Source organism: Megascapheus bottae, chromosome X (genome assembly GCF_031878675.1).
Source record: "Megascapheus bottae isolate mThoBot1 chromosome X, mThoBot2.hap1, whole genome shotgun sequence".
NCBI lineage: Eukaryota > Metazoa > Chordata > Mammalia > Rodentia > Geomyidae > Megascapheus > Megascapheus bottae.
In genome coordinates this window covers 26,560,804-26,575,549 of record NC_143547.1, presented here as the reverse complement: position 1 = coordinate 26,575,549, position 14,746 = coordinate 26,560,804, and the positions used below count along the sequence as shown (strand labels likewise).

Sequence of the window (14,746 nt, the reverse complement as noted above, 5' to 3'; positions counted from 1 at the left end):
AAATGAACAAATGATGTAGTATACCATTAGTATACTTGCCATGATTTGAATGTGTTACCTCAACAGATAAATGTTAGAAACTTAATCTGTAGTTCCACAGTGTTGGGGGATGGGGCTTAGTGAGAGGTGATTAGACTATGAAAGCATTGTCCACATGAATGGATTAATGCCATCGTCACAGGAGTAGGTCCTTTATAAAAAGACAAAACCGGTCCCTTTTGTCACTTGCTTTGGACTCTTTGGCCTTTCATCATAGAATAATGCCAGATGCTGCCCACTAAATCTTGGACTTTTCTCCAAAAACATGAGCCAATGAATCTGTGTTCTTTACACATCACAGCCTGTTGTATTTTCATAGCAGCATAAAGTGGATTCAGTGTGTTATTCATAGGTCTCTGACTTTTTATTTTTTCTCAGTCATAGTGCTTGAGCTCTGGGCCTGGCTACTGTCCCTGAGCTCTTCAGCTCAAAGTGCTTTACCACTTGAGCCACAGTGCCACTTCTGGTTTTCTGGTGGTTAATTGGATTTTTCTGTGATTAGTTGGAGCTAAAAGTCTCAAGGACTTTCCTGCCCAGGCTGGCTTTGAACCTTGATCCTCAGATCTCAGCCTCTCGAGTAGCTAGGATTACAGGTATGAACCATTGGCACCTGGCTTCTCTGACTCTTCTTGGAAAAATAACTGAAAAATCCATCTGGGCTTCAGCCTCCTGTTTTTTATTCCTTAGGATGACATTTTCTTACTTTTTTTTTGTGACTCTTAGTGTTAGGCAAATCCTAGCAGAATCTTCCAAGCACTGGCTTATGTACATTTGGTTCCTTTGAAGGAACAGGCTGAGACTGCTTTTCTTGAAAGGAGTGGACAACCTTTGTGCTCACTTATCTGACACTAGTGGGCAATAAACTAGATGCTTGTTCAAACCTAAAATATGACTTCAGTAGCCTTGGAAAATGGGAGTAGTCAAGAAAGTAAGAGTTGACTCTTAGGAAACTAAAGGATGACCACTTTTTGTTAAAAACCAAAAAGTAACGGCAATGGTCTTAATCATGTCGGCTAAAAGAATGAAGGGGAAAAGATTTGTAGCCAGACACCTCTTGTTTACAAATAATGTCTCATTACCATTTCTAGTTGTTTAATACAGGTGCCTCCCCTTTTTCCAGCAACTGTGAATGACAACATGGGTCAAATAAGTCACTGCTACAGCATTGGTTTCTATGGTGATTTTTGTTCTCTCTAAAATGGAACATAATGTTGACTTTTCATTTTGTTTTCGTATTAAAGAACCCTCTGCTCCACTTACTCTCCCATAGAATTAGCCAGAACTCTAACTTGTTGGAGGGGCTACAAGATATTAAGAAGCACTATGCTATAATTTCCAGCATAAAAAGGTAAACTCATGTCTCATGAATATGAAAAATGAACATGTGAATGATTTTATCCAAGAAGGATATTAGGATATTAAGAATGGTTTGATACAGGCACTGTTATATAGACAGGCATTGTCTATATAGCTAGGTAATGCTAGCTGATTAAGAGGATGACATCTGGAGGATTAAGTTTCAAAATTAGCCCGGGCATAAAAGTCCTTTAGATTCCATCTACAATTTAGCAACAAAAAGTCAAGCTGGAGGCAGGGCTCAAGTGGCAGAGAGCTAGCCAAGCAAGTAAGCTGAGCAAGCATAAAGTTTGAAGTTTAAAACCTAGTACCGGTTAAAAAATGATTGAAAGAATATGTGATAAAGATTGTGGGCAGGAAATTTAATAAAGGAATGATATGAGGACATAACTGGATTAAACACGTAACTTTTTTTTTTACAGGGCAATCCCCTTCTCCATAAGCCCTTTACCACCACCACCACCAAAATCCCCTAACATTATAGAATCTGTAGATTCTATACTGGACACAAATGTTTTTCACCTGATCTGAACAAAATTTGTTAAATTGTCATGTAATCACCAGCTCTCTGATTATCAACTTATGATGAAGTGACCAGATCTATCCCATTAATAAGCCTTAGATGAGCCTTCTCCATATGTTGTTGGGTGGATTTGAACACATTTTGCTCGGTCTCCAAGTTTTGTGGAATTTTACTTAACAGTGACTGGATGGAGGATGTACAGCATGTTTAGGAATTATAAATGGAGACTTTACAAAAAGAAATTGCTGACGGGGCGCAATAGTTCATGCCTGTAATTCTAGTTTCTAAGAAGGCTGAGATCTCAGGATCATCATTTCAAGCCAGCCTGGGCAGGAAAGTCTGCGAGGCTCTTAACTCTAATTGATCATCCAAAAGCCAGAAATAGAGCTGTGGCTCAAGTGGTAGAACACTAAGCTCAGGGACAGTGAGTGCCCAGGTCTTGAGTTCAAACCTCACGATCAGCATAAACACAAAAAAAGTGGAGCTGTGGCTCAAGTGGTAGAGCAATGGCCTTGAGTCAAAAACCTAAGGGTCAACACTCAGGCCCTGAGTTCAAGATCCAGGAGCCGTACACACACACACACACACGCTCTCTCTCTCTCTCTCTCTCTCTCTCTCTCTCTCTCTCTCACACACACACACACACACACACACACGCACTAAAAGAAAAGAAAAAAATCTATCATATCTTGGAGACAGTGTCAAGAGAGGAGAAAGCTAAGCTTTTCAAGAATAAGAGATGAATTGACGTTCTTATGGGGAATTCTGAACAGTATTAAAATTGACTAATTCATTAGAAGAGCCTTTTGTGAGCTTATTACAGGTTCTTCATTATTGCAGGGCTTTAAAAAGAGCTTAAAGGGCTTTTTTTCATATATTTCTTATTGTAATTAATAGAAGGGTTACATGATATTTGCCAGATAGATGGTGCATTAATTCCCATACATTGATACCCTTGCACATGTCTTGGTTCCCATTTCCCTCCCCCCACCCCTACCCCTCATCTTGTTTTCCCCTGTTCCCTATCCAATTTCAGATAACCAAATACAAATATATCCAATATATCAGGTAACAAAGTGAGATAGTGTAACAATATGAGATAGCCAAGGGGCAGCAAAAGTGATGAGAGATAACATAGTACCTTAAGAACAACAATCATTCATTTTATGGCTTATGTTTACATCATATTTTAAATGACAAGTTTAACAAACAAGTGTTCAAGTAGGGAATCTCTAATTACAATCACTGGGACTTAGTATTTAGAACTTGATCAAAATTAGGCTAAGGGTTTGTATGTCATAGAAACATATTAATTTATGAAATAAAACATTATGTCTATAGAGTCATAGGTTTTTATGTCTATATAGTTGTGTTTGTATTTCCATTACCATGTTCATAGCTTTGGGTATGCAGTTATTGAGTCCTCGCTCTTGTACACTTTGGATTTAATAGCCGCATATTAAGGATACCATGTGCCTTTTGTTCCTTAGGTCTTGACTTGTCTCACTCAACATGATTCGCTCTAGATTCATCCACTTCCCTGCGAATGCCATTATTTTATCTTGTCTGTTGGCTATGTAGAATTCCATTGTGTATATATACCACATTTTTTGTATCCATTCATCTGCAGTAGGGCATCTGGATTGTTTCCATCATCTGGCTATTGTGAATAGTGCAGAGATGAACATAGCTGAGCAGGTGTCTTTATAATATCCTGGGTCATGCTGTTCAGGCTAGATGCCCAGAAGTGGTATGGCGGATCATAGGGAAGGTCTATTTTCACTTCTTTAAGGAACCTCCACACTGCTTTCCAGAGTGGCTGAACTAGTTTACATTCCCACCAGCAGTGTAGTAGGGTTCCTTTTTCTCCACAACCCCGCCAGCAACTGTCATTGTCTGAGTTCAAAATCTTGGCCATTCTTGTTGGGGTAAGGTGGTATCTTAGGGTTGTTTTTATTTGCATTTCCTTTATGACCATAGATGATGAACATTTTCCCATATGTTTTTCTGCCATTTTAACCTCTTCTTTTTATAAGTCTCTCTTTAGTTCCCTTGCCCATTTAGTGAATGGTTTGTTGGGTTTTCGAGGGATTAGTTTCTTGAGTTCCCTGTAGATACTAGATATTAAGCATTTGTCAGATGTATTGTTGTTGAATATCTTTTCCCAGTTGGTTGGCTGTCTCTCTACTTTTGCAACTATGTTTTTATCTGTACAGAAACTTTTTATTTTTAGGTAGTCCCATTTATCGAGTCTCTCTCCAATCTGTTGTGACCCTGGGATTCTGTTCAGGAATCTTTGCCTGTGTTAAAGGGCTTTTTAATGTGAAATGAACAGTACATCTTGCTTTCATGTTTCTGAAACACCTGACTTTTTGAAAATAGACTAAGTAGATATAAATACCATACATATTTTCACCTTTCCTAATGATTTTAAATGCTAGTTTGCATGGTTCAAAGAGTTCAGCAACTTGTTTATTGCTATTTCATTTTGTTCCATAAAATCTTTATCTCATACACAAACTATTTTTTATTACTGTGTGCAAACATGCTTTATTAACTTCCACCATGCCCCCAGTTTACAATGAAATTATTTCCTTCTGTTATCCATGTACTCATCGTAATTCCCTCATTCTTTGACAGGGCCATGGTTCAATGTCAAAGTATAAACCTTGCTTTTCTTTTTTTCTCTTCTCTTTTCCTTTCCGTTCTTTTCTTTTCTTCTCTTCTTTTCTCCCCCTTTTCTCTCTACTTGGTGGAACTTGAACTCAGGTCTGAGCAGTATCTCTTAGCTTTTTCACTCAATGCTGGTGCTGTGTCACTTGAGCCATATCTCCACCTCTGCCCAGGTTGTCTTTGAACCATGTTCCTTAAATGTTAGTCTTCTGAATAGTTAGGGTTACAGGTATAGGCCACCAGTGCCTGGCTAGATTTCTTTTAAAAAAGAGAACAAGCCATGTATGGTGGCTCACACCTGTAGTCCTAGCTACTCAGGAGGCTGAGATCTGAAGATCAAGGTTCAAAGCCAGCCCGGCACTAAAGGACCTGAGACTCTTATCTCCAATTAACCTCTAAAAAATGGGAAGTGGGACTTGCCTCAAGGGTAGGGTGGTAGCCTTGAGCTGAAGAGCTCAGGGACAGCACTCAGGCCAAGTTCAAGCCACATGACTCACAAAAAAAAAAGGAAAAAAAAGAAAGAGCGCATTTCATTTACTAAGGACAGAGTTGTACTAAATTAAAATCAAGCATTACAGTCATTTTATCTGTTTCAACGTACCCTGGCTACTTCAAAGATGATTCTGTAACTTAGCTTCCATTTTTGTTATGAAAAATAGTCTGTGTCATTAATGTGGTGACTGGGGTTTGAAGGCACATCTTTATCCTGCAGTTTAGAGGCCATTACAATGTATCCTACCTTAAATCTTGTAAGACTAGAATGGCAACCAAATGATATATTTCTATTTCAAATTTCTATTACCTCCTTTCTCTTCCACAAATTCCTTACTATCATAGCCAGTGGGATTTTAACAGATCTTATCTAGAAATTGAGTTGACTAGCAAGATATAAATGAACAGATTTTTTTTCCCTGTCGAACTGCTATATCCATATATATTCTGCAGCAGTTTAATGTATTTGTCCAAGTAGCAATAGTCTGTTTCTATCTCACCTACAAATATTTATCAGGCACTAAATTCATGGCAGGTAAATGAGACAAAGTTGCTTACCATGTCCAGTAGAAAAATAAAGTTAAATAAGTAAAGAAATTAATAATCTATTTATAAAACAGTACCTATAAAGAAGTAGAGAGAGCATACTTTTTTATGGTTATATCTGATATGTTAGTAGTTTCAACCAACTAAAAGATGGAAGGCAGTTCTGAGGTATAATTCAGTGGTAGAGCACTTGCTTAACACATGCAAAATTCTGGATTCTATTCCCAGCACTGCCAAATAAAGAGTAAAAAATTAAGATTGAAACTGAGTGCAGGTGGTTCACACCTCCAATCATACCTACTCAGGAGGCTGAGATATGAGGATCACAGTTGAATGCCAGCGCAGGCAGGAAAATCCATGGTATTCTTATCTCCAATAAACCATTCAGAAAACGCTGGAAGTGGTGCTGTGGCTCAAGTAGTAGAGCAGTAGCCTTGTGCAAAACAAGCTGAAGGACAGAACACAGGCCATAAGTTCTAGCCCTAAGACTGGCATAATAATAATAATAATGGTAATAATAATAAATTAAGATTTTAAAAAGATACCAGTATATAGAGATTCCTTTCTTGAATACTTGTTTGTTAACTATGTCATTTGAAATATGATGTAAAAATCAATGTTAATAAATTCTTTAATAATAATAAAAAAAGATAGCAGTAGGAATTTTGCTGCATTTCAGGGAAAACCATAGCTTGGCTGGATAACCAAAGGTGAGATGAACCAAGGAAAATAACTCTGAGCTTTCCTCACCTTTGACCTTGACCCTGACTCAGTAGATTCAAGCTCATAATCCTCTACGAAATTCAACTCTCAGACAGCTGTCAAAGCTACTCCTAATGAGGCCCAAATGAGTAGAAAGACCACATCTGCTTATCTTCCAGTAAGAATTTCATTGGACAGAAGGCTGGGGCCAAGGCCTGGTTGAGTTTACCTTTGTGGAAACCCAGATAGACTCTCCTTGAATTGTCTGCCTTCTAAGCCTCCTCTCAAAATTACCCCCTCCCCTGAGCCTGGCATCAATACCGTATCACTACTTTTTTTTTTTTGGTCATGGGACTTGAACTCTGGGCCTGGGCGCTGTCCCTGAGCTCTTCAGCAAAAGGCTACCACCCTATCCATTGAGCCACAGCACCACTTCCAGTTTTCTGGTGGTTAATTGGAGATAAGAGTCTCTTGGAAGGGCGGGGAGTTTGTCCTAGTGGTAAAGTGTTTGCCTTGCATGCATGAAGACCCAGGTTTAATTCATCGGTACCACATTTATAGAAAAAAAAGCCATAAGTGGCGCTGTGGCTCAAATGGTAGAACTCCAGCCTTGAGAAAGTCCAAGTACAGTGCTCAAGCCCAGGACTGGTTAAAAAAAAGAAAAAAGTCTCATGGACTTCCTTTGGTGCCCGGTCTGGCTTTGAACCTTGATCCTTAGATCTCAGCCTCCTGAGTAGCTAGGACTACAGGTGTGGGCCACTACACCTGGCTCCATCTCACTATTTTTTACTCACTTTCTATTTTGAGATACCGTGAAGACTCAGCCAAAATATACTTCCTGCACTGACTCATGATATTCATGGTGGTTATAATGGGTTGAATAGCAGCTTCCAAAAAGAATGTAAATGAGTTGGGCCCTGGTGGCTCACACCTATAATCTAGCTACTTAGCGGGGCTGCTTTCAAAGGATGAAAGTTTTTTTCCCATATATTTTATTGTAATTAATAGAAGGGTTACATTATATTCACCAGATAGAAGGTGCATTACTTCACAAACATTGATACCCTTTCTCATGTCTTGGTCCCCATTTCCCTCCCCACACCCCCGCCTCTCATCTTGTTTTCCCCCCTTTCCTATCTGATTTCAAATAACCAAATAAGCATATATACAATATATCAGATAACAAGGTAAAATACTGTAAAAATATGAGATAACCAAGAGACAGCAAAAGAGATGAGAGATAACAGTACATTAAGGACAATAATCACTCATTATAAGGCTTTTGTTTCTGTATCCTGGAGGTCCTTTCATTTAGCGTCATTCTATATGGCTTTATCTATCTAGGTTTTGTTCTATTGTAATTCTCTGCTAGGAGAGCCCCAGGTTTCTACTGACTATGACAGATGAGGGAAACCACTGACCCTATGTTCCTTTGAGTCTGGCTTACTTCATTTAATATGATTTTTTCTAAGTCTTTCCATTTCCTTACAAATGAGATGATGTTGTTCTCAAAGAATTCAAGTTTGAAGCTAGTCTAGGCAGTCAAATCTGAGAAATTTCTCTCTCTCATTAACCAGCATAAAGCTTGAAGTAGAACCATGAGAGTAGCTCAGTGATTACACCAGACTGATATTCCATGCCCATGTATAAGCATACATGTGAATGTATTCCCCCATCTCCCAGATACAGCTGAGTCTATATCCTAACTCCACTCACTCCCAATCTGTGAATATGATCTCATTTGGAAAAAAAAAGTCTTTGCAAATGGAATTAACTAATCTAATGCAATGACTAATATAAGAGAAAGGCAGAGTCAGAGCCAGACCTGGTGGGATGCAGGCCAGTCTGAGCCACATAGTGAGACTCTGTGCCAAATAAAACAAAAAATAAATAAGTAAACAAAACCAAAGCATGGCTGGAACCCCAGCTACTCAGTAAGCCCAGGGATCAGGATCTCAAGTTTCATGCCATCCCTGACAAAGCTAACAAGACCCTATCTCAAAAGCAAAACACAAACCAAAGAGCTGGTAAGGGGTATGCATCCCTCAAGTGGTAAGTGCTTACCTAGGAGGCTCTGGATTTAATTCCTAGTACTGCAAAGCCTGCAACAAAGCAACAAAACAAAACAAAGAGAATAAGGGAGAGAAATGCAGATGAAAAGCTGACATGAAGACACAGGCCTGGTTTAGTTTACAATATATCCAATCAAGGCACCTTAAGAATCGTAAGAAGCCACTGACAGTTAGAGGAGAAGCATGAATTATATTATCCCTCAGAACTTTCAGGAAGAACCAATTTGTCTGACAACTTGTTTTTTGACTTGTGACCTCTAGAATTACAATAGAGCAACTTTCATTGGCTTAAGCCACTGCCACATTGTGGTCATTTGTAGCAGTAGTTTTAAGAAATTAATAAAGGGTCTTTTAGGAAGTTGGCAGACTCAATTAACATATTCAGGAAGTATTTATAGGGGAGACCAGAAACTCTTCATTGATGTGCGTGATGAATATGGTAATGATAATGCTGAAGATGAAGATGCAGATGCTTGTGACTATGATTACTGTGTAACATCCAGTTAAGTTCAACTTCCATCTTCCTCCTGAAGTTACTATTGCTTTGTGAATTTTTTCCCATCTCTATCTAGGCAAAGGCAGCTAAGAATGTCTTGGTTCTAAGTTAAGACAGCAGCTAGATGAACTATGGACTGGTGCTTCTGAGATTTTTTTTTGTAAAAAAAGAAATCCATGGGACTCGGCGCTCGCTTTGGCAGCACATATACGAAAATTGGAATGATACAGAGATTAGCATGGCCCCTGAGCAAGGATAACACGCAAATTCGTGAAGCATTCAAAAAAAAAAAAAGAAATCCATGGAACTCTTGTTAGCATACAGATTCTGATTCAGGAGGTCTTGATGAGGTCTGAGATGCTGCAGATCTAACAAACTCCAAAGCAACACCAAGGCTGCTGGTCTTAGGACCCACAGTTTGAATAGCAAAGAGCCAGAGCAGAGGTGATGTAGAAAAAGCCACTAGTACATATATTCAGGCTTTGAGGATGAATTAACATTCCTACTGCAGATGGTGGCTTTAAAGCCATGACCACTGATAAACTCTCATACCTCATCTCCATCAATAAATTTGGAGAGGTGAAGGATGTCTTTGATCTAAGATATGTGGGAGGCATAGGTAAGAGAATTGAAGTCTAAGGCCAACCTAAACAGAAATGCAAGACCTTATCTGAAAAATGACAAAAACAAACAAATAAATAACTAGGACTTGAAGTGTAGCTTAAGTGATAGAGTACGTACCCAGCAAGTATGAGGCTCTGAGTTCAAATTCTAGTATGGCTAGAAAACAAATGTATAAAAATTATTCTAAATTCACAAGACATTAGAAAAATTACAGGCTAATTTTGACCTCTAGATCTTAATTCCTCTTTTTTTTTTGCCAGTCCTGGGGCTTGAACTCTGGACCTGGGCACTGTCCTTGAGCTTTCTCAAAGCTAGCACTCTACCACTTGAGCTACAGCATGACTTCTGGCTTTTTCTGTGTATGTGGCACCAAGGAAGCGAACCCAGGGCTTCATGCATGCTAGGGCAAGCACTTTATTACCAGGCCAAACTCCTGGCTTAGAAGTCTGAGAAAGGCAAGAATATTCTCTCTCAGACTTTTTCTGTATTGTGGATGCTTCCCTCTGGCAGTACCACTCGAGCCACAGCTCCCCTTCCAGTTTTTGAGTAGTTAACTGGAGATAAGAGTTTCATGGGAACTTTCTGTGTGGGCTGCTTCAAACCAAGATTCTCAGATCTTAGCCTCCTGAATAGCTAGGACTACAGACATGAGCCAACAGGGCCTTGCTTGTGTATGCTTCTTATATGACAAAATATCTGACCAAAGCAAAAATTCCAGATGACAAAATCATGTTCATGGAGAAGAAGGAAACAGAAAAAAAATTTCTCAAGAAATCCTTATAGGATTTCTTACTTAAGAAAATAAGCTGTGTGAGAAGTAATGCACCTTCTGTCTGGCAAATATAACTGTAACCCCTCTATTAATTACAACAAAAAAAATCTGAAAAAAAAATAAAGAAAATAAGGTTTTTGCTGGGAGCGTGGCCTAGTGGTAGAGTGCTTGCCTAGCATGCATGAAGACCTGGGTTTGATTCCTCTACCACATACACAGAAAAAGCCAGAAGTGGTGTTGTGGCCTAAGTGGTAGAGCTCTAGCCTTGAGAGAGCCTAAGGACAGTGCTCAGGCCCTGAGTTCAAGTCCCAGGACTGGCAAAAAAAGAAAAGAAAAGAAAAGAAAAGAAAAGAAAAGAAAAGAAAAGAAAAAGAAAGAATAGCTTTTATAGGAGAGAAGGTCAAATGCATAAGTTTCAGATCAGTTCTGTTTTACCTTGAGCTTAAATGCCAAAAATAATGATAGGGCTTAATATCCAGTATCTACAGGGAACTCAAGAAACTAATCCCTCCCAAACCCAACAAACCAATCACTAAATGGGCAAGGGAACTAAAGAGAGACTTATAAAAAGAAGAGGTTAAAATGGCAGAAAATCATATGAGAAAATGCTCATCATCCATGGTTATAAAGGAAATGCAAATAAAAACAACCCTAAGATACAACCTTATCCCAATTAGAATGGCCAAGATTTTGAACTCAGACAATGACAGTTGCTGGCGGGGTTGTGGAGAAAAAGGAACCCTACTACACTGTTGGTGGAATGTAAACTAGTTCAGCCACTCTGGAAAGCAGTGTGGAGGTTCCTTAAAGAACTGAAAATAGACCTTCCCTATGATCCCGCCATACCACTTCTGGGCATTTAGCCTGAACAGCATGACCCAGGATATGATAAGGACACCTGCTCAGCTATGTTCATCTCTGCACTATTCACAATAGCCAGGTGATGGAAACAATCCAGATGCCCTACTGCAGATGAATGGATACAAAAAATGTGGTATATATACACAATGGAATTCTACATAGCCAACAGACAAGATAAAATAATGGCATTCACAGGGAAGTGGATGAGTCTAGAGCGAATCATGTTGAGTGAGACAAGTCAAGACCAAAGGAACAAAAGACACATGGTATCCTTAATATGTGGCTATTAGATCCAAACAGTACATGAGTGATGACTCAATATTTGTGCACCCAATGCTATGGACATGGTAATGGAAAATATAAACACAAATACATAGACATAAAAACTTAAGACCCTATAGACATAATGTTTTATTACATAGATTAATATGTATCTATGATATATAAACCCTCAACCTAATTTTAATTATGTTCTAAAATCTAAGTGCCAGTGATTGTATATAGAGATTCCCTTCTTGAATACTTGTTTGTTAAACATGTCATTTGAAATATGATGTAAAAATCAATGTTAATAAATTCTTTAAATAAAAAAATAATGATAGGAACAATCTGGTCTCAGGCTTCAAGAGGTAAGCAGATAACCTGATCCTGGAGTTTTATTTTTCTTATTCTTTGTATTCATCTATCTAAAATATCATAGATATGATTTTTAGTGTCTTAAAATACTAGACCCTAGGGGTAGAGATATTGCATTAACTAAATTGGTTATATGATTAGACATAGACATAGAGTATATCCTCATAGACAGAGTATTAAAATTATGCATCATAAAATCATTGCATAATGAGGATTTATATATGGAAGATTTACAATGTATGAAAATTGAAATTGGCACATATAACAATGATACCTCAATTTCTAAATCTGTCTCTCAGTATTCAAAATGTGATTTCATGTTAGTGTCATTCCAAATCTGATAAGCAATGTTTGGAAATATTCTTTACAAAAGTATCCTGAGAACTGGATATGTCACATCCTTACCCCGTCATGTTTGAAGTTTGGTCCTCACTCGTTTGCTGAGATTGAGATGAAGAATTTGTTTTTAAGAAGTGGGGTCAAGTGGAAGAAAGAGATTAATGCTGGACTTGCAGAGATAGTATAAAAGAGTATGCCCTGCTCGGCAATGATGGCTCACACCTGTAATCCTAGCAACTCAGGAGGCTGAGATCTGAAGACCACGGTTCAAAGCCAGCTTGGCATGGTGTGAGACCTTCATTTTCAATGATACACCAAAAAGTCAGAAATCAAGCTTTGGGTCAGTGGTAGAGCACTAGCCTTGATCAAAAAAAGTCAAGGACAGTGCCTCAAGCCCTAGGACTGACACACACACACACACACACACACACACACACACACACACACACACACACAGAAAATGCTTGCCAAGCATGGTGGCTGACACCTGTAATCCTAGCTACTCAGGAGGCTGGGATTTGAGGATTATGGTTCAAAGCCAGCCCAGACAGTAAAGTCTATGAGACTCATATCCAATTAACCACCAGAAAACCAGAAGTGGCACTGTGGCTCAAGGGGTAGGGCGGTAGCCTTGAGCTGAAGAGCTCAGGGACACCGCCCAGGCCCAGAGTTCAAGTCCCACAAATGACAAAAAAAAAGAATATGCCTGACCTCTGAAACTCTTTAGCTTTCTGTTATACTATAGGATATTCATCACATTTCATATGATTCACTTTGCATTTCTACTCCATGCTGTTACTATGCACCATAGGGTGATGTAGCAAAGGGGACTCTAACTATAGGCCAAGTGGATGGGCCACTTGATCTTGAATTGTGTTTTAATTTTTAAAAATGTTTTGTCAGGGCCGGGAGTTTGGCCTAGTGTTAGAGTGCTTGCCTAGCATGCATGAAGACCCGGGTTCGATTCCTCGGAACCACATGCATAGAAAAAAGCCAGAAATGGTACTGTGGCTCAAGTGGTAAAGCTGTAGCCTTGAGAAAGCCCAAGGACAGTGCCCAGGCCCTGAGTTCAAGGCCCAGGACTGGTAAAAAAACCAAACAAACATTGTCAGTTGTGGGGCATGAACTGAGGACCTGGGTGCTGTCTCTGAGCTTTTTTTGCTCAAGACTTGTGCTCTACCACTTTGAACAATAGCATCACTTCTGGTTTTCTGGTGGTTAAGCCAGCTGCTCCAGCTCGTTTCAAACTGTGATCCTTAGATCTCAGCCTTTTGAGTAGCTAAGATTACAGATGTGAGCTACCGGCGCCTTGGTTGATCTTTTTTTTTTTTTTTTTGTCGGTAGTGGGGCTTGAACTTTGGGCCTGGGAGTTGTCCCTGTGCTCTTCATCTCAAGGCTACGGCCCTACTCCTTGAGCCACAGCGCCACTTCCCATTTTCTACAGGTTAATTAGAGATAAGAATCTCATGGAGTTTAGTGGCAGGGCTGTAGCTAGAATTACAGGCATGAGCCACTGCACCTGGCTTAAATCTCTTTTCTTTATAAAGTATCCTCCAGCAGGGCATGTGTGTGTGTGTGTGTGTGTGTGTGTGTAACAGAAAGCAGACTTCCCTGTGTGACAAAATCAATTATGAATCTATCAATCAATTAATCCATTAATTAACTAGATCAGGGCCCTCATGATCCAATCAGCTTTCAAAGAATCCACCCGCTACAGATCAAGCTTTCAATACAGGAGCCTTGTAAGGAATAGTTCATATCCAAACCATAGCAAGGTGGAAATCAGAGGCTGTTCTCATATGAAGATTTATGAAGGGACAATCTGTGATTTTCAGCTAGTGTTCATTTATTCTATCACAATGTATCCCTTTTGCTATATGCCCATAGTGATCATTTATATGTTGGTAGAAACCTAGGTAAGTCTTCTAAAAGATTATATTTCCTAGGTAAGTCTTCTAAAAGATTATATTTAAGTTCTCTTGCATCAAAATTTATATTCAATGTATATTTGAAATAATTCCAAACATACTCAGAAATAGTACTATAAAATCCATAATGCTTTTCAGTGTTTCACATTTTGCCGCATAGAGAAGTCTGCTTTCTGTTACAAGATACACATCCATCCATAATAATGTTCTGTTCCTCTATAGGTCTGAATGCAGTAGCCTAAGGACTTAAACTACTGAAACTGTTGGCAAAACAAACTTCTCCTCTTTTAAGTTGATTGTGTCAATGTTTTGTAACAGCAACAGAAATTACCTAACATACTCCTGAACATATTAATTTGGGGTTTTGGTGTTTGTGTATCAGTAGCAATGCTTGAAATCAGGTCCTGCATACTCCCATTTGGCTTTTTCCACTCAAAATTGGCATTAAACCACTTAAGCCCTACTCTCACACTGGATTTTGGCTGCATAATTGGAGATGAGTCTTATAAACTTTTCTGCTTGGGCTGATTTCCTACCTTGATCCAGCCTTCTGAGTAGCTAGTTGTTACAGTAAGAGTCACCAGCTATGAATTTATTTGTATTTGGATATTTGAAATTTGATAGGGAAGGGGGGAAAACCAAGATGGGTGGGGGGTGTGGGGGGGGAGGGAAATGGGTACCAAGACC

At 39.1% G+C, this 14,746-nt stretch overlaps 1 non-coding gene across 1 annotated transcript; it reads left to right on the top strand.

Moving 5' to 3' along the window:
• The first annotated feature begins 9,085 nt into the window (after positions 1–9,085).
• On the top strand, positions 9,086–9,189 carry LOC150040630 (U6 spliceosomal RNA). The gene has a single exon (XR_016533995.1). It is a non-coding gene; the product is annotated as a U6 spliceosomal RNA (small nuclear RNA).
• The last annotated feature ends 5,557 nt before the right edge of the window (positions 9,190–14,746 follow it).